This window comes from Protopterus annectens, chromosome 2.part1 (genome assembly GCF_019279795.1).
Source record: "Protopterus annectens isolate FY-2018-M chromosome 2.part1, PAN1.0, whole genome shotgun sequence".
Lineage (NCBI taxonomy): Eukaryota > Metazoa > Chordata > Ceratodontiformes > Protopteridae > Protopterus > Protopterus annectens.
Genome location: NC_056729.1, coordinates 1,370,466,456 through 1,370,486,852, shown reverse-complemented (window position 1 = coordinate 1,370,486,852; position 20,397 = coordinate 1,370,466,456). Strand labels below are relative to the sequence as shown.

The 20,397-nt window shown below is 43.9% G+C and overlaps 1 protein-coding gene across 5 annotated transcripts in view; it reads right to left on the bottom strand.

Annotated features, from left to right (window-relative positions):
• Positions 1-20,397, bottom strand: part of KIAA0232 (KIAA0232 ortholog) — a 1,643,611-nt gene that overhangs the window by 1,070,695 nt on the left and 552,519 nt on the right. The window lies entirely within an intron of this gene.

The following is a 20,397-nucleotide window of genomic DNA, read 5'->3' as shown; positions in this document are numbered from 1 at the left end:
AGAGCCAGATTCCAAAGGTCCAAAGTCATTCTGCATAGGGGGTAAGAATGAGTGCCTCCCTGTTTGTTGATGTACCACATGACTGTGGTGTTGTCTGTCCTTATCATCAAATGGCCTTCTTTGAGAAATGGTCTGAATTTTAGGATTGCCAGTTTTACTGCCAGCATTTCTTTTTGGTTTATGTGCAGGTGCAGCTGGTCCTGAGTCCACAATCCTTGTACGCATTTGTCCAGCATGTGTGCCCCCCATCCTAGGTCTGAGGTGTCCGTTGTGATGGTTTGGTCTGCTCGAAAGTTGTGGAAGGGTAAGCCTGGGTTTGACTGGCATGCCCGAGCCCACCATAGGAACTCCTGTTTTAAGCATGGGATTAGTGGTATTTCTGTTTCTAAGCTGTGCCTGTGTTGTGACCATAAATTCTTTAGGTACCATTGTAACTTTCTCATATGTAGTCTGGCATGTGGGACCAAGATTATGCATGATGCCATGAAGCCCAAGGCCAGCAGAACTTTTCTTGCTGTTAGTTTGTCCTGCTTTGTTAATGGCAAGAAGTAAAGAGGGAGCTCTTTTTGTTTTTCTGCAGTTAGGAATGCCATCTGTTTTACTGTGTCCAATTCCGCGCCCAAGAAGGTTCTTGTCTGGGATGGTATCAGCCTTGACTTTTGTAAATTGACTGTGTATCCCAGGGCTTGTAGCAAGTAAATGACCCTTTGTAAATCTGTTGTCAGCTTGCTTTTGTTGTCCGCTTGTAACAGGCAGTCGTCCAGGTATGGAAAAATTTGAATTCCCTGTACTCTGCAGTGAGCAATTACTGATGCCAGGCATTTTGTGAATACTCTGGGCGCAGTAGATAAGCCAAAGGGCAATGCTGAGAATTGATAATGCTCTGATCCTGCAAGAAATCTGAGGTATCTTCTGCAATTTGGTCGAATGGGGACGTGCAGGTATGCCTCCTTGAGATCTAGAGTTACCAGCCAACACTCCTTGCCCAGCATGGGAAGAAGTTGCTGTAGGGTCAGCATTTTGAATTTTGGGACGATGATGTATGTGTTTAAGATGGACAGGTCGAGAATAGGTCTCCAGTTTTTCTCTTTTCTTGGTACTAGGAAGAGTCTGGAGTAGAATCCTTTGCCCTGTTCTGTTATTGGTACTCTTTCCACAGCTCTCATCTTTATTAATTCCGCTATCTGGTGCAGGGCTTCTATTTTTTGATTTGGGGGCAGGTTTGGCATTCCTCTTTTTACTGGTAAAGTGTGGAAATGGAACCGGTAGCCTTGGTCTATGGTTTGCAAAATCCACTTGTCGTTTGTGATAGAGTGCCAATTTTTCGAGAATAAGGCTAACTTTCCGCCTAATGGTGCTGCTATTTGCTCCCTGGTAGGCGGAGTCAGAGCCAAGTCACTGCGTTTGTCCTGTTGCAGTGGCAGTGGTTGTGTCTGTGCCTCGGTTATTGCCTTGCCACTGTCGTCCTCTGTAGGCACCTCCTCTGGATTGATTCCTGCCCCTAGAGCGTCTGTTCCTGCCCCTTTGTGATCTTGTGGAGTCAGGAAAGGACCAATTTTTGGCAGGCCAGTTCCTGCTAAACCTTGGGGGCTGAACCTGTAGGAAATCTTTAACTGTTTGTACAGATTTTGCCTTCTCTTCCATTTTCTTCATTACCTGCTGGGCAGGTTCCCCAAATAGGCTGGCCTTATCCATAGGAGCATCCAATAGCTTAGCTTTAACATGATCCGGTAAGACCTGTTCTTTCAACCATGCATGCCTTCTTATCACTGTGCCAGTCATGGCTGATCTAAATGAAGCCTCCAGTGCATCATAGCCACATTTTAAAGAATGGTTACTAACCTGTTGGATGTTATTCACCATTTCTAATACATATTTCTTATCTACAGATTCATCAGAAGACAGCTTTTTAAGTAACTGATCAAGCATAAACTCTTGGTATTGGATCATGTGAAACTGACAGTTTAAAGCTCTAGCTGAGAGAGTAGCAGAGGTGTAGACTTTTTTCCCCCATCTCTCTAAGGACCTGGATTCCCTTTCAGAGGGAATAGGGTTTTTTGCTGTGGTCGAGGCTACTGCCTTAGGCCCCTGGAATATAGTTTCGGGGTCTGCAAGTGGGGCCTTGTATAGGTGGTGATGAGTGTCTGGCACCCTGTAAAATCTATCCGGTTTGGCAGGGGTTGGAGGTAAAGAATCAGGTGCAGTGCAGACATCATTAAATGCATCGTCCACAACAGACAGGACTGGGGGTATAGCTAAGGGCCTATGTTGTGGTAAGTGCAGAAAAGTTCTAAGCCTTTTCCTTGACTCTGAGAAATCTTGTCCCTGCCATTGGAAATGTTCTCTCATGGCATGTAAGGTTTCCCCAAAGGAGAATTCCTCTGGAGGAGAGGCAGCTGGAATGGATTCTTCAGCATCTGAATCTTCATAATTGGAAAAAGGAGCCTCTGGCTGGTCTGTAATGTCTGAGTCATCCGCAGAATCATCAGAGGACACAGGCTCGGGGGGCTCTGCTCTAGGTCTCTTTTCTGGGGGCTGAGAGGCCCTGTCTGGGTGAGATTGGGATCCCCTAATTAAGGATATTAAATCTTCTGCCAGAGTAAGCATTTGTGAACTAGAAGTGGGCCTGAGTGAGGGTGGTTTAACAGGCACTGATTTAGCTGATTTGGCTGCTTTAGCCCTGGAAAAGGCCTTAACAGACATGGCTGCAGGAGGCCTAGCAGCACCACGTGCTGGGGTAGAAATATCCAAAGGGATGGTGTCTGATAAATCAGTAGGAACCACAGTTGTAGGCAAAATTTCTGAGGCTGATTCAGGTAAGGTAGCTGGAGCCTCAGTAGTAGTCATGGATTCGGCTGAAGATAGACCAGTTTTCTCGGTTTCGGCCGAAACCGAGACACTCGCGGCTTGCTTAACCGTGGTTTCGGCCGAAACCGCGGACCGCGAGTGTCGGTCTTTTTCTTTGCGTTTTTTAACAATTTGGTTAGTCGGAGGATCCGACAGCATAATGTACGCAAAATCTGAGCCAAAAAACTGTTCAGCAAACTCCGACCGACGCCTAAGCGTTCGTCGGTTGAAGGAAGCACAGGCTGAACAGGCTGCTACGTCGTGGTCTGGGCCTAAACAAGGCAAACAGTAAGAGTGGAAATCTTTATGAGGTATTTGTTTCCCACAAGTTAAACAGTTATTGACTTTTTCTGACATCGGCTGAGGCAAGAAAGAGTCCCCAACGGGGTACTTAGCTTTTAGAAGTCTTAAGTAGTATTCGGTAGTAGTAATCTCTGGATCTGACCGACCGGCACTTGCGAACAGCTTCTGCTTGGCGCCACGGCAAGAAAGACTGGGGAAAATGGCGTCGGCTGATGCCTTTATACCCGAAGACCAGCAGAGATGACGTCGGGTGAAGTGCAACATCAGCCGAAGCCGGACCCAGACTTTGGAATCCGGCCGACCGAAGGGCTGCCTGACGACAGGACAACCCATTTGTTATGACTGCAGATGCATCCATGAAGGACATCTGTGGTGTTGAGTGTCCTTATCAGTAGGTGGCCTTGATGGAGAAAGAGTCTGAAGGCCTCGATTGCATGTATCACTGCTAGCATTTCTTTTTGATTTATGTGCATGCGTAGCTCCTTTCGTGACCATTGTCCTTGGATACCTCTGCCCTCCACGTGTGCTCCCCAACCTAGGTCTGAGGCATCCGTTGTAATAGTTTGGGAGGTTTTTGGCTTTGTGAAGGGCAACCCTCTGTTGGACTGGCTGGCCTGAGCCCACCCCAGAAATTCCTTGTGAAGGCATGGAATGAGTGGGATTAAAGTTTCCAAACTGTGACTGTGCTGAGTCCATAAACTCCTTAGGTACCACTGTAGTTTTCTCATATGTAGCCTTGCAAAAGAATACAGGATGCCATGTGACCCAGGGCCTGCAGGATTTTCCTTGCAGTCAGCTGAGTTTGTCTTGTCAGATTCTTGAAGTAATCCGGTAGCTGACTTGTTTTTCTTCTGTGAGATAAGCCATTTGGGTGGTTGTATCTAGATCCGCACCCAGAAAGGTTATTCTTTGGGATGGAACAAGCCTTGATTTGGGCATGTTGACTGTGTATCCCAAGGCCTGTAGAAGATTGATGGCATAATTTAAATCTTTTATCAAAGTTTGTTGGTTGTCCGCTTGTATAAGGCAGTCGTCCAGATATGGGTAAATTTGAATCCCCTGGAGTCTGCAGTGTGCTATTACTGATGCCAGGCATTTCGTGAATACTCTGGGCGCAGTAGATAAGCCAAAGGGCAATGCTGAGAATTGATAATGCTCTGACCCTGCAAGAAATCTGAGGTGTCTTCTGCAATTTTGTCTGATAGGGACATGCAGGTATGCCTCCTTGAGGTCTAGAGTCACCAGCCAAGACCCCTTGCCCAGCATGGGAAGGAGTTGCTGTAGAGTCAGCATTTTGAATTTTGGCACAATGAGATAAGTATTCAGTGCGGACAAGTCGTGAATTGGTCTCCATTGATGCTCTTTTCTTGGAACAAGGAATAGCCTGGAGTAAAATCCTTGGCCTTGTTCTGAAATATGAAGTTTTTCTATGGCTTTCATTTGTAGTAAGTTTGAGATTTGCTTCAAAGCCTCTGCCCTTTGATTTGGTGGCAGACCTGGCATGCCCTTTCTTTTTGGCAATGTGTGGAAATGGAACCTGTATCCGTTGTCTATTATTTGGAGTGTCCATTTGTCTCTTGTAATGCTGTGCCAATTTTTTGAGAATAAAGAAAGCTTTCCGCCCAAAGGTGCTTCTAATTGAGCCCTGGTTGGCGGAGTCAAAGCAAAGTCATTGAGATTGTCCTTGTGCAGCAGTTGCAGGCCCTGAACTGCCTGTCTGGATTGGAGGTTGCCATTGATGGCCTCTGTAGGAGCCCCTAGCTTGCCCTCTACCTCTGGCACGCCTGTTCCTGCTCCTTTGAAATCTTTCTGTGTCTGGAAAGGACCAATTCTTGGAAGGCCAATTTCTGCTGAATCTAGGTGGTTGGACTTGAAGAAAATCCTTAACTGTACAGATTTTGCCTTTTCCTCAAATTTCTTTAGGACGTCTTGAGCAGTGGAACCAAATATCTTTTGCTTTTCCAGTGGAGCATCCAAAAGCTTAGCTTTAACGTGGTCTGGCAGAGAGTGTTCCTTCAGCCAAGCATGCCTACGTATGAAAACACCTGTCATTGCTGACCTACATGAAGCTTCCAATGCATCATAGCCACACTGTAAGAAATGGTTGCTAACCTGCTGGGAGTTATGTACCTGATCCTGAAGGGATTTACGGTCAAGGGGTTCAGTAGAAGATAATTTCTTATGCATTTCTTCTAACAAATACTCTTGATACTGTATCATATGAAATTGACAATTTAATGCCCTCATAGCAAGAGTGGCAGAAGTATACACTTTTTTACCCCATCTCTCTAATGCCCTGGACTCCTTTGCAGAGGGGAGTGGGTTCTTAGTAGTAACAGCTGCAACCCCTTTAGGGCCCTGTGAAATAGTTTCAGGGTCAGCAGAGTGGGCTTTGTAAAGAAAATGATGTGTGTCCGGGACCCTGTAATACCTATCGGGCTTAACAGGGGCCGGAGGCAGAGTGTCAGGGGTCATACTAGAGTCAGAATACACATCATCAATGACATTTAAAACAGGAGGAATAGCCAAAGGTCTATGCTGAGGTAAATGAAGAAAAGTTCTTAGTCTTTTCCTGGAATCAGAATATTCCTGGCCCTGCCATCTGAAATGCTCTCTCATAGTGTGTAGGGTCTCCCCAAAGGAAAGCTCTTCAGGAGGGGAGGCTGAGGGAATAGATTCCACTGCATCCGAATCCTCGTAGGCCGAATAGGCCTCCTCCTAGTAGTCTCAGTGATCCGAGCCAGCAGAGGCCTCCTCTGAGGAAAGGGGATCAGGGGGATCCACCCTGGGCCTTTTGTCTAGAGGGGGTTGGAAGCCCCTGTCCGGATGGGGCTGAGAGCCCCTAATTAAAGAGATAAGATCCTCTGCTAAGGTTAGAATCTGTGAACTAGAAGAAGGTCCCTGAGGAATAACCCTGGGAGGCATGGCTTTAGTGTGCTTTGCAGCTTTAGCCCTGGTGAAGGCCTTAATAGACATGGATGCAGGAGGCCTGGCTGCACCACGTGCTGGTGTAGCTTTGTCTACAGGTATGGTGTCGGAAGATTCCAATACACCAGTTTCGGAAGGCAATTCTGTAACCGACTCGGTAGGGGCCTCCGGGACCGAGGCTGTCAGTTGTATTAATTCAGGGTTCGGAAGTTCCAAGGACTCTGTTTCAGCCGAGACCGAGACACTCGCGGTAGGCATAGCCGCGGTTTCAGCCGAAACCGCGGTCCACGTGTGTCGGTCCTTGTCTTTCTGTTTCTTAATTAAATGAGATGTCGGGGTTTCCGACGGCATTTTGTATGAAAAACTATCCCCAAAAAACTCTTCTGCGAACTCCGACGACGTCTAAGAGTGCGTCGATTGAAGGAAGCGCAGGCTGAATAGGCCGAGACGTCGTGGTCTGGGCCTAAGCAGGGGAGACAGTAAGAGTGGAAATCCTTATGAGGTATTTGTTTCCCACAAGTTAAACAATTATTAACTTTTTCTGACATCGGCTAAGGCAAGAAAGAGTCCCCAACGGGGTACTTAGCTTTTGAAGTCTTCGGATAGCGATTTTACTGGAGCTGGCCGACCGGCACTTGCGAACTGCTTCTGCTTCGGGCACCACGCGGCAAGAAAGACTGAGGAAGATGGCGTCGGCTGACGCTTTTATACCCCAAGCGCTGCGACGTCGGGGAAGGGGCGACATCAGCCGACGCCGGACCCAGACTTTGGAATCCGGCCGACGGAAGGGCTGCCTGAGGCAGGACAACCCATATGTGATGACTGCAGATGCATCCTTGAAGGACATCTCGATAGTTTTAGAATGAACTGAAGACACGAAAGAAGTCTGTTTGCGAAGAACTTCCTCAGAAGCTGGTGCCTACACAGTGTCTCCAGACCCCTCCAAGGTAGAGACATCCGCAGGTTCCATAGTCAAAGAAGAGTCTTGCGGCATACCGGACTCCAAATGGGTCTCGGTAGCGGCCTGCGAATCCACAGAAGCGGGCATCAGGGGTTGCAAAAGTGCCTCACTGAGTACCAACAAACTGGCAACTAGCTTAACAGAAGCGTCGTTGGCAGGTTTGGACCTGTGCGGTCTCTCTCTGTCTTTATCCTTACATGTTCTTCGAAAGATCGGCAGTCAGATGGCTTACAGAAGCCATTTCGGAATATGGAGATAGAGAGCGAAAAGTAATTAGCTACGATAAGAGCCCGGCAATATATAATTCTGGTGTTGAACAAAGTACAAAACCGACAGCGAGGGACGTTGTGGTCTGGGCCTATACAGGTGACGCAGTAAGACTCTATGTGGTAAAACTTAAAACAGGCTCCACGAAGTATAATAGTCCACTTTATTCACCATTGTTGTAACACATGCAAACGGTTGAAAAATACATAGATAAAAAAAATACTAAGCGCTTTCACCCCTCTGTTAGTAGGGCATCTTCAGAGTACAAAACTATTGTGTTGTGCTGCAGTTTAAATAATTGCCAGTTGCTCTAATCAACATAACTAATTGCAAAAGTTGATGGATTAATTAAATAATTAGTCTTAACTTTAGTAAGTAAATCTGTCACACAAAACTCTACATATTTAAAACCTATCTATAAACTTTTAAAAATAATCAACCTAATTTAATATAACTTAGTAAAATTTCCTAAGAAAAATGTATATACATATATATAAAAAATATATGATATTTATTACGTAAATAGAAATATATAAACATATAAATATAAATATATATACAAGTTAATTTAAAAATACATTTGAATATGTATAAATGTGTAGATAAAAATTAATACAAATTTGAGTGAAATTATAAAAATAGTATATAGAATATATGTACAGTTTGAACCTAACATATATATAGATATTTAATAAACATTAATAAATGTATGTTAACTACTTGTACCACACTAGACTATAGACACATTGAAAACATTTTTGATTATGTACAATTGTTCTTTGTAAATAATGTACTGTACCTATGCAGGGAAATGTACTTTGTGTATTAAATTATATACAAAGAGATCTCCATTTTAGAATACTTGAAAATGAGATACACCCATTCAGACCAGGTGATGTATCTGCATTTAGCCTGAGCTGCCACAAACATTCTTTTGTCAAAAGTCATAATCACCTCCTTTGTCATACTGATTAGGAATACGGTCTATAACAAAAAATACAAATCTCTTAAATTGCTCACATTTAGTACTGTGGACATATAGAGCATTAGTTGTCTTTTTGTTTCTAATGTCCCTGTTATGTTCTAATATTCGATCTTTTAACCTTCTATTTGTTTTTCCCATGTAGTAAGCTGCACAGGAAATACATGTTGCTAAATAGATAACTCTTAGTATTACAATTGACATAACCGGGACATTGAATTGACCTACCATATCCCTGAACCATGGTGTAAGGACCGTCATTAATGAATTTACAACTTCTGCAAAACCCACACTTACTCATTTTAGATATACAGAATGTTTTGATATGTTCACTACCTTCAATAATTCCCTTTAAGTTTTTTCCTCTACTGTAGGTAATCTTGGGGTTGGCCCCTATGATTTCATTAAATTCAAGTTTGTTAGAAAAAACACATGACCAAGTGTCGTGTAATACCCTTATTATGGTGTTAGATACTTGATTGAATGGTAAAATAAATCTATCATTAAACCCAACAACTTTATCTGTAGCTTTATTGGTGTTGTTGTCTTTCAGTAACCCATGTTTAATAATAGGTTTAAAAGTGTTCTTTCTTTTGTTCACCACTTCATCTTTAATTGTATTAATGAAATCTAAGGGATAACCCCTATCAATAAACATCCGTTCTACAGTTTTCATTTCCTTTGCAAAGTTTGTGTCCTCACTGATGATACGTGACAACCTTATCATTTGGCCTTTCACCAAATTCTTTTTCTGAAAATGTGGGTGACAACTGGTGTAATGTAGATATGAATTGGAGTATGTCTCCTTACGATAAATGTTGGATTCTACTATGTTGTCCTTGAGGAATAACCCTATATCTAAATAGTCACAAATCTCTTCGTGTATCTTTATTGTAAATCTCAAAAAACTTGTCGAAGTGTTGAGATAATTCATAAAATCAGTAATTTCGTTCTTTGTCCCTTTCCAAAACACAAGTATGTCATCTAGGTACCTGACATAGAACAATATCTTTGTCCAAAATGTAGATGGAAAAACTATATCCTTCTCCCACTGTGCCAAAACTAGATTTGCATAAATGGGGGCACATCTGGCCCCCATTGCTACTCCAGTGAGCTGTTTGTAAAAATCCCCCTCCATGTAAAAGTAGTTGTTATTGAGCACCATTTCCATCATATCAGTAAGTAATCTTTTCTTCACTGTATGGTGCTTGCTATAGTTGTGAATAAGTTTCTCAAACATCTCCAACCCTTCCTTGTGGGGGATCACTGAAAATAAATCTATTACATCAACAGTTACCATAAAGAAGTCATTTTTGTAACCAAGGTTATTGAATTCTCTTAACTTGTCCAAACAGTCCCAAGAATCCTTAATATTGTGTGTAAACTGTTCCAATGTAGTCTTGCAATAGTAATCAACATATTTAGCTATTGGTTCTAATTTAGAACCTTTAGCTGAGACTATGGGTCTGAATGGTGGGTCTACAATGCTTTTGTGTGTTTTGGGTATCCCAAAAGTAGATGGTACTACTGGATTTTCTACTAATAAATACTCATATTCACTTTTTTCTATTAATCCTTCCATCCAGTATTCGTAAAGTAACCAATCTATTTTGGTGTATGCTTTGTACATATCGAATTTGTTTACCTTCTCATACGTTTGTTCTTTGTCTAACATATTTGACATCTTCATAATATAATCTACTTTGTTCATTATCATCACCCCACCCCCTTTATCGGGCTTCATAACCCTGTATTTGTTTTCCTTAGTTAGTTCCTTCAAACAAAATCTTTCATTACTTGTAAGATTATCTTGACAGAATTGTGTTAACTTCAATGTTCTACGAAACTGTGTTGCACATAAATTCTCAAATAAGTGAATAGTGGGGTTGTGGGGTGGTATAAATGTACTTGCCCTTTTTAAAGTTAATGTCCCAACATCCATGTTTACCCCATTCTTTTGATTTGCAAAATACATTTTAAGATTCAATAATCTGGTATATAGTTTGAGGTTAACTAGTAACTTAGCTATATCTAGTTTGTAATGTGGAACAAAATGAGAAGTTATGTACCTACCATAACGTTCCATGTTAGTTGTCTTCTCTCGCCTTCTTTCTTGCTTGATAGGTTCGGAGCCGATCCTCGGCTCCGACTCGGCACTTTGCTAAGCTCGAGAGTCACTTTTACCAGCTCGAGGCAGCCCCATATCCCATGATGCAAGGCGGTAAGTACCCAGTTCTCGTTTGGTACCTATAGGTAATAACACCTAGGACAAAAAAACTTCCCAGAAGGAAAGAAAGGCAAAAAACCTAAAGGATGGGCTATAAGGAAGACCAGACAACTAGCTGGTCTTAAGAAGTAATCTTCCATATAGGGAGAAAAAGGTCTGTCCAGGCCAGGGGGCAGGAGGGAGGGTCGCAAGAAACAAGGCGAGAGAAGACAACTAACATGGAACGTTATGGTAGGTACATAACTTCTCAATGTTAAATTGTCAATCTCGCCTTCATTCTTGCTTGATGGGACCGCGTCCCTAGCACCTCTATCCTGGGTGGCTCAATGGAACAGACTCTTGAGAACTGTAGAGCCAAAACTGGCTCTATATCCCTGGAGGCCAAATCCAATTTGTAATGAGAAACAAAGGTATGAGGAGTGGCCCAAGTGGCTGCTGCACAAATAGTGTCTAATGGAAGTCTAGCCTGAAAAGCTGTGGAAGTGGCTAAGCTTCTGGTTGAATGCGCTTTTGGTTTTGAGCACAGCTGTTTTCCCCTGAGCTGATAGATTTCGGAGATGGTGGAAGAAAGCCATCTAGATAAGGTCACTTTGGAGACAGGAAGACCTTTCTTATTTTCAGCATAAGAAAGAAAGAGCTGATCGGATTTCCTGAATTGTTTTGTTCTGTCCAAATAATATCGGAGTTGGCGGTGAACATCAAGATAATGTAATTTTTGTTCCGATCTGTTTGAGTAATTAGGGAAAAAAACAGGGAGGTCAATAGATTGGTTCAAATTATTTTTCGAAGCCACCTTAGGCAAAAAGGTTGGATTAGTTCTCAAGGATACCCTGTCTTTGTGGAAGACCAAATAAGGGGGACGAACAGAGAGAGCATGAAGTTCTGACACTCTTCTTGCCGAGGTAATAGCAACAAGGAAGAGTGTTTTCCATGAAAGAAACTTCAGGGAACATGAAACAGCTGGCTCGAAGGGAGGAAGAATTAAGGATGTCAGCACTAGATTTAGGTCCCATTGAGGAAGAGGACTTCTGACTGGAGGTTTAAGGAGAAAAATTCCTTTTAGAAATGCTCTACAAAGCCTGTGGGACATAATGTTGTGATCTGCAAACCCGACATGAAAGTTCGAGATAGCAGCCAACTGAACTTTGACCGTGGAAGATGAAGAGCCCGAGTGAAAGATTTCCGCTAAGAAATCCAAAACTGCATGAACAGGGGTAGTAAAGGGATCTATATTTTTAGCTGTTGCCCAACAAGAGAAGCGTTTCCACTTGCTGGTATAAATCCTTCTAGTAGAGGATTTAAGGGAAGCCACTATGATATCTCTAACAGGATTAGAGATCATAGGAAGCCTGGCTAAGGAAGGAAGTGGAGCAACCAAGCTGTGAGGTTGAGAGAAGGAATAGACCGATGCAGCTGACCCGATTGGTGAATCAGAAGGTCTGGTACTGGGTCCAGATGCCACGGTTGCACCAATAGGTGACGATGGAGGAACGGAAACCAAATCTGTCGAGGCCAATAGGGAGCAATGAGAATCATTTTGGCTCTCAAAACGGTGGCTTTCTGGAGTACTTGTGGAATCAACGGAAAGGGAGGAAAGGCATAAAGAAGTCCCTGGGGCCAATCCTGGGTTATAGCGTCTCTGGGGGGATGGCCTGGCAGTGGGGAGAGAGAAAAGAAGTCTGGGCATTTGCTGTTTTGGAGAGTAGCAAAAAGATCGCAACATGGGCGGCCCCATTCTAGAAAAATCTCCTCCATTATAGATTGTTTGAGAGACCACTCGTGAGGCATGAGAATAGCTCTGCTCAATCTGTCTGTTAGAATGTTGGTTTTCCCAGGGATATGCGTTGCTACCAGAAACCGATGAGAGGAGATTGCCCATTGCCAAAGTCTGAGAGCTTCTCGACACAAGGGGTAGGACTTGGTTCCGCCCTGTTTGTTGATATACCATACTACAGATATGTTGTCTGTGTGAACTGCAATTGTTCCCAAGGGAAGAAAGTCGTTGAGGGCTTGCAACGTTAAAAGCACTGCTCTCATCTCTAGGACATTTATGTGCAGGTGGTATTCGAACGGTTGCCGCGTCCCATGAACCATCCTGCCCTGATAATGACCCCCCACCCGATCAGGGAGGCGTCCGTAGTGACTGTGGCTACCAGGGCCGGGGATACAAAAGGTCTGCCTTGATGAATCTGGGGAGAAGAAATCCACCATGATAGATGATTCTTGCAAATTTGTGTCACCAAGATTTGGTGACGCATGGGAAGTTGTTGGTAAGACCACTGGGTGAACAACATCCATTGAAGAAGACGCATGTAGAAGCGGGCCAAGGGAAGAAGGGTAATGGCCGCAGCCATGAGGCCCAACACCTTCAGAACCATTCTGGCTTGCACCTTTTTGCTGGCAAGGATGATCCGCACGTGACTTTGGATATCTGAGATTCTTTGGTCTGTGAGGGTTGCTGACATCCGAACAGGGTTTAAGTTTGCGCCTATGAAAGTAATAGACTGGCAGGGCAATAAGGAGGATTTTTCGTAGTTGATCGAAATTCCTAATTGAGTGCAGAGATTTAGGGTGTAATCCCTGGCTTGGAGAAGTTGATGCCTGGTGGTGGCTGAAAGGAGCCAGTCATCGAGATACGGAAACACCTGGAATCCTTGACGTCTCAGGTGAGCCGTGACCACTGCCATACATTTGGTGAACACTCTGGGGGCTGTAGTGAGACCAAAGGGCAGGGCTCTGAATTGAAAATGACTGGACCCCAGCCGAAAGCGGAGAAACCTTCTGGAGCGTCTGTGAATTTTTATGTGATAGTACGCGTCCTGAAGGTCTATTGAGCACATCCAGTTGTCCATGTCTAGGAAGGGCAAAATTGATTGAAGTGTGACCATTCGAAATCTTGTCTTTCTCACAGACTTGTTGAGTCTGCTGAGATCCAATATTGGTCTCCAGTCTCCCGTTTTTTTGGGGACCAAAAAGAATCTTGAGTAGATTCCGGGCTCTGAATGGTCTGTTGTAACTGGCTGAATGGCCCTTTTTTGTAGAAGCTTTGATACTTCTAACTTTGCAATTTCCCTTAGACCGGGTGGCACATCTGGAAGGGAATTTCTGTGAGTGAAAGGACTTTCCTCGAAAGGAATCTTGTAACCCTCGGAAATGATCGACTGTACCCATCTGTCTTGAGAGAGGTAACGCCAGGCTTCTGGGTACAGCGATATTCATCCCCTGACTGCCTCCAAGGATGGACAGCCGGGCAACATCTCAGGGATGCTGGAAGGGCTTGTCAGAGAGAGGCTCTCTGCTTCCCTGGTTTTGTGGACCCCCCCTCTGCCTCTAGAGCGGCATCTGTTATTATTACCCCCTCTGCCTCTAGGGGTAAACTGACCACGTGCGTCTGGCGTGACTCCCTGGGATTTACGGAACCACATTTTTCCGCCCCTCTGACCTTTGGGGTAAGGTCTAGAGGGGGTAGAAAAACGGACCCCTACGGCAGAAAGAGTCTTGCCGTCCTGCTCACACCTGGTCAATGTATCCTTCACTTGAGGGCCAAACAATGCTGACCCATCAAAGGGAGAATTCGTGAAGGACGCCTTAAAGGGATCTGCAAAATTACAGAGCCGCATCCAGGATTGACGTCTAAGAGCCACTCCTGTACCCGCGGCTCTACTCGCTCCATCTGCTGCATACGAGATCAGTCGCATGGAGGAGTTAGCTATAGAATTAAGGATTCCTAGCTGAGAAGCAAATTTTTTCTTGAGCCCCTGCAGCCGTAGGATCCTGTACTACTTCTCCTAGTTCTTTAAGGATGTCCCTTTGGAGTCTGGTGAAGTGACAAATAGTTCAGCGAACGCATGGCAAAGGTCGCTGAGGAGAACATCCGCTTACCATACCTATCCATGGTCCTAGAATCCTTATTAGGAGGATGGACAGGTACGGAAGGATCTGCAAGTTCCTTCTTAGTGGCGGCCGCCACCACCATGGCATCAACAGGGACACCTTTTGTAAGGAATTGCTTTTCAGAAGGGGCTGTAATAAATTTAGACGGCCTCCTAGGAACTGGCTCTACAGAATCAGGAGCAGCCCAAGCCTTTAGAGCAATAGCCTCCATAAGGGGGTCGAAAGGTGGAGACACCCAGGAGGTGGAGGGTCGAGATCCAAACGCCTCTAGGTATACCGACTCATCCTCGGAGCGATTTATGGAGGGCCAGTTTCCCCTCTGTTTTAGGAGTTCTAGGATGTCTGAAAAGGAGACATCCTCAGAGGGGGATCTTGGGGATCCCTCCGACTCATCTAAGGCGGTATCTGAAGTGGTAGACTCAGGGGAGTCCAGGTGTTTCCTCTTACAAGTCCTCTTGCACGGAGGATCTCCTGACTGGTCAGGAGAATCCTCAGAAGAGGGGGTTCTTCCCAGTGGGGAAACCTGAGGCGGTGGATCTCTAGGTCCGGGAGCAAGAGAGATGGAAGAGATATCGACAGGCACTGTAGAGGGAGGAGCTAAGGGAATAGACTGCTGACTGAGCCCGGTGGCCAGCACACTCCATCACCTCGAAGGCCCCCCTTCCCAGGGAGATCCGAGAGAACCCGTTCCGAAGAAACTGGGACTCCCGGGCCCACCGAAAGGGAAGGCTCCGAGGCAGATGTCGGAGCCGAGCTAACCAAGGCCGAAGCTCCAAGGGGAAGAGCGGGGTCGGACAAGGGTCCAATGCCACTCACCCCCTCGGAGACCAGGGAAGCCCGACCACCGAATCCCTCCAAGGAAGGTCTCGAGGAGGAGATAAGAGTAGATGCTGAAGGTGCAGAAGGAGGGGGTATCTGCCCCTCAGCCATAGCCGTAACTATTCCCGTAGACTCCAGCTCCAAACTCTGTTGTAGAGTCGAAGGAGGAACTTGAAGGGGGTGTGGACTAATAGTCGTCTGTTGAGACAGACTATGAAGCATCTGGGCCAGTGCCTGTGATTTTAATAATCTGCTTACCACCCTCTCTAAATCATGGTCAGATAACCTGGACGACCTAGATGATCGGCTCCGATGGCTCCGTTCCGAAAGAAGAGGTGAGGCCGGAGCCGACAGAATCGGTTCCAAAGAGGGGGACCTGGACCTCTTCCTCGAAGGAACCATCGGAGCCGACAAACTCACTGAACCAGTCGGAGCCGATAACTTTTCGGCTCCGAGAGAAGATCTAGATGCATCGGCTCCAGCCGGAGCCGATGCAGGCATCGAAATAGCGGTGGCAGAGCCGGTCGGCGCCGACACCAAAGCCTGGGCCACATGGTGGTCGGAGCCAGTACTCGGAACCGACACCAAGGTGACCATAGAAGTATCGGCACCGAAGATTTAGCCAGGGTCGGATCGGCTCCAGCCGGAGCCGATCTCGACTCCGACAAAGTCGGAGCCAAGGCCGAAGGCTTTGGTACTGAAGCCTGGGCCTTAGACTTGGAAGGCTTTCCCGGAGCCGATCTGGCCGGGGAGCCCTCCGGTTTAAGGAGTCCCCTTAAAATGAGTTTGTTTCTCCTTTCCTGCAGGACTCTCTGGCTAAAAGAATGACATATTGCACAGGAGTCCTGCAGGTGGAGAGGTCCCAGGCAGTATAAACAAGAAGTGTGGCCGTCTGTCAGAGACATCTTCTGACAGCACGAGTCACACTTCTTAAAGCCTGAGACCCTCTGCTCTTTGGACATAGTGGATACAAAAAACAGTACACACACAGTCCCAAACAAACAATTAAAAGTAAAGTATAAGCAATAAAAACCTCACACACACGCACCCTGACAGGGGGGGGATGGGAGGGAAGGAAGGCCTGACTAAAAAAATTAAGGAGGAAGGATAAATTTAGTCAAAAAGGGGCTTACAATTAACTAAAAATGAAAGATTTCTAAGAAAAAATTGTTTTAAAGTGAAAAAGGGGCTAATAGCAGTTTAAATTTAAACACTTACCAGGAGCTGGTAAAAGGAGGACCTCATCAGCGAAGCGGCAAACGAGATCTGGGTACTTACCGCCTTGCATCATGGGATATGGGGCTACCTCGAGCTGGTAAAAGTGACTCTCGAGCTTAGCAAAGTGCCGAGTCGGAGCCGAGGATCGGCTCCGAACCCATCAAGCAAGAATGAAGGCGAGATTGACAACTTAACATGTAAACCCTTTTTTGAGGAGAGAAAAACAACCACTATCGAATACAGTGGCAGTATAGTTGTATATAACAAACCCTTCAAATACATTTACTATATTGTTCTGTCGTCAAAAAAATCATCAGAAGGCAATTCATCTTTTGGTGCATCTACAAAATCTAAATCATATATTTTCTCCACAGGGCCTTTGTCTGTTTCTGAACTTGAATCAATATTATCCAGACATCCATTTAAATTACTCAACCCTTGGACATTTAATGATAAGTGTTCTTCCTGTAAATATTCTGATGGTACCCATCCTGATGTCGGTCCCTCAATCTCTCTGACCGCCTCAGGACTGGTTCTTCTAAAAAAACACTATCATGTTTGTTTTCACTTGTGTTTTGATTATTAACAACAAACTTGTCAACTTGGTAGTGTTTGTTGTTTTGTTTCTTATGTCCATTGATATTGTCACTATCTATAGGTGTCCGTGTATTGTTCCCTTCATTATAAATTCTTGGTTTAGAATATTTGTATTGTTTAAAATGTGTATATGCTCTCTTGTTAGCATAGTCCAAACTGTCCCTGTTCAATTTTTTGTTCTTGAAATCCAGACCCTTCATAACAAAGTGGTCCATATCTTTTAAAATATTTTCAAGTCTATGTTTGTTGATTTCAAACAAAAGATAATTTCTAATACTTTTGTCTAATTCTAAAAGTGTGACATTTAGTTTACTTAACTCAATATTGTTATTCCTAATAATTAATCTTATCATTTCGATACCTGTTTTGTCAAACAGGCTAAGCAATTCCTCAAACAATGCATTATTTTCTTGAAAGCCAAATGGTAACTTAAAAATGCGTAACCCTTTCGGCACCTGACCAAGCTCAACTAACCTTTCAAGAAAGGCATTGTCCATTTGCAAAGTCTTGAAACGTTTCAATGTTTTTTCAAAATCCATAAGTTGTTTGTTGATAGTACCCATGTCCTTCACATTCCCTTTAACAACTGATGCGAAACTCAGTGCTTTTAAAATATCCCTTATATCAAAAAACCTTTGGTCTTGCTGCTGATTACTTCTGTTGTAGTCCCTAGTGTTCGGCGCAACGTTCGGAAGCGGTACGTGTTGTTTGACATTTCCTGCTGTTGCCAGTGTGTCCCCTCCAATAAAACGTGCTGAACCATTACTAGCAGACTGTGAATTTGGACTGTTGCCAGGAGTAGAATGCAGCGTAAATAACCGCTCTTGAGAATCTGTAATGATGACGTCATTCTCAGTTATAGTTGAATTACGGTTTTCTTGCATAAGGTTAATCAGTCGCTGTGTAACCTCTAGATGTTTTAGTAATTGTTCCATTGTGATGAGAACAAAAAAACTCACTTCAAGTGCGAATACAAAGTATTTATGGACCCAAACCCTATAACAGCCACAGTACTCTATCAAAATAATGTCCGTAACTGTTGGGTGTGTTCAGTTAGTGAATGCTAATAAAAGCAAAACCTTTTCCGTAGCGTAAATGTATTACTCATAACACAAGTGGTTGAAGCTCCCCCACGTAGCCTTGTTGTATTAAAAAACACTCAATTGCAAATATTGCAAATATTGTTTGTTTGTGAAATGCCAGGCAACTGAAAGTCTCTCTCCGTAACTTCACTGTTTTACAAAAATATAAATAATGTGTCACTCACTTTGATAGCAGTATATATAAAAAAGTTAAAATACTCAGCCTTAATTTTAGGCTCAAGTAACACAGTCAATGAGTACACTTCGTGAAGCGAGTGTATCGTTGTTTAAACCTGAAAACTGCAGCCAAAGTCCGATAATTAAAAATCAAGTGTTTTACTCGGTGAGAAAGCAGTCAATCCACTTCAGGAACCCGAATGTTTGCCACTGAACGTAACTTGCAAGAACCAAAAACCAAAAAAAACTTAAAACAAAATAATATCCGTAACTGTTGGGTGTGTTCAGTTAGTAAATACTACTGAAAGCAAAACCTTTTCCGTAACGTAATTGTTTTACTCATAACACAAGTGGTTAAAGCTCTCCCACGTAGCCTTACTGTATTAAAAAACACTCAAGTGCAAATATTGTTTATTTGTAAAATGGCAGGCAACTGAAAGACTCTATGTGGTATTTGCTTTCCACAGGCAAGACAATTGTTAACTTTTTCTGACATCAGTTAGAGCAAAAAAAAAGGATCCCCAACAGTGTACTTAGCTTTAGACGACTTCAACTTCAATTTCGGAAATGAAAACTCAGGTAGCGGCTGACCAGCTCCCGTGCTAACTGCTTCGGGCTCCTCTGCAAGAAAGACTGATGTAATGGCGTCGGCTGCCTGTTTTTATACCACTGATGATTTGACGTCATTCCTGGCGCGACAGCAACAGACGCAGAAATACTAAGCCTCTGGTATTTGGGCAGACTGAGGGCTACCCCTGGCAGGATAACCCAAGTGTGATGACTGCAACAGTGAAATGAAATAAGGAGGTTCAGAAGACTGTGCTTAAAAGTTCACTCACTCTACTGGCAGAAGGCATAGCAACTATGAAAACAGTTTTCCAGGTGATAAATAAGAATTAACTGATGGTTTAAAAGGAGTCAAGGCATGAAGAACAATATTTAGATCCCACGGAGAAGTAGAATCCTTTAAAGGAATTCTAAGTAGGTTTCTCTGAGAAAGGCATAGAAAGGTCTGAGGAAGCTAAAGTAGAATTATCTACGTCTATATGAAAGTTGGAAATGGCTGCTAACTGTACCCCGATAATTGAAGAACTAGCATCTTCATTGAAAATTGTAGCTAAAAAGTAAAGAACCTTTGAAATCATTGCTAAAAAAGGGACTATAATTCTTTCTATGTGCCTAAAAAAAAAAAAGTTATGTACTCACCATAAGGTTCCATGCAAATTGTTCATCTCGCCTTCATTCTTACAGATGGGTTTGGAGCTGATCCTCTGCTTCGAGTCAGCTACAAAGCTCGAGGCCTTCAGACAGCTCGAGGCGAAGTCCCTATCCCATGATGCACGTCGAGTTACCTCAGATCTTGTTTGTTGCCTCTAACAATAGCATATGCCATTCTATCAGGTAAAAGCCATAGAAAGATAGAGCAACCATGACAAAACTAGTATCCCGGTCATCAAAAAACCCTGGAGAGGGTAGAAGGGTGGGAAGTAAGAATGAAGGCGAGATGAACAACTCACATGGAACATTATGGTGAGTACATAACTTCTTTATGTGAAGTTGTTCTATCTCGCCATTCATTCTTACAGATGGGTAACGCCCCAAACACCATCTTTCTCGGGTGGCTCACAGGAGCTTGTTTTTCAAGACAGTAGAACCAAAGGAGGCCCTGTCCCTGGAGGCCTTATCAACTTTATAATGAGTGATAAAGGTATGAGGTCTTGACCAAGTGGCTTTTGCACAAATATTGTCTATAGGAAGCCTAACAGAAAAAGCAGAGGATGTGGACACTGCTCTGGTAGAATGAGCCTTAATTTTGTGTTGTTAAGGTAAATTGGCAGCTAAATAAGTGAAGGTGATGCAATCATAATCATTTAGATAGTGTTGTTTTTGCCACTGGCATACCTTTCCTAGAATCTGAAAAGGAAACAAAAAGTTGTTCTGATTTTCTGAACTCTTTGGTTCTATCCAGGTAAAATCTGAGCTGTCTATCAACATTAAGCTTGTGCAGCATATACTCTAAGTTGTTGGGTTGGTGTGTTTGGGGAAAAACACTGGTAAATCTATGATTTGGTTAAGGTTAGCTTCAGTACAAACT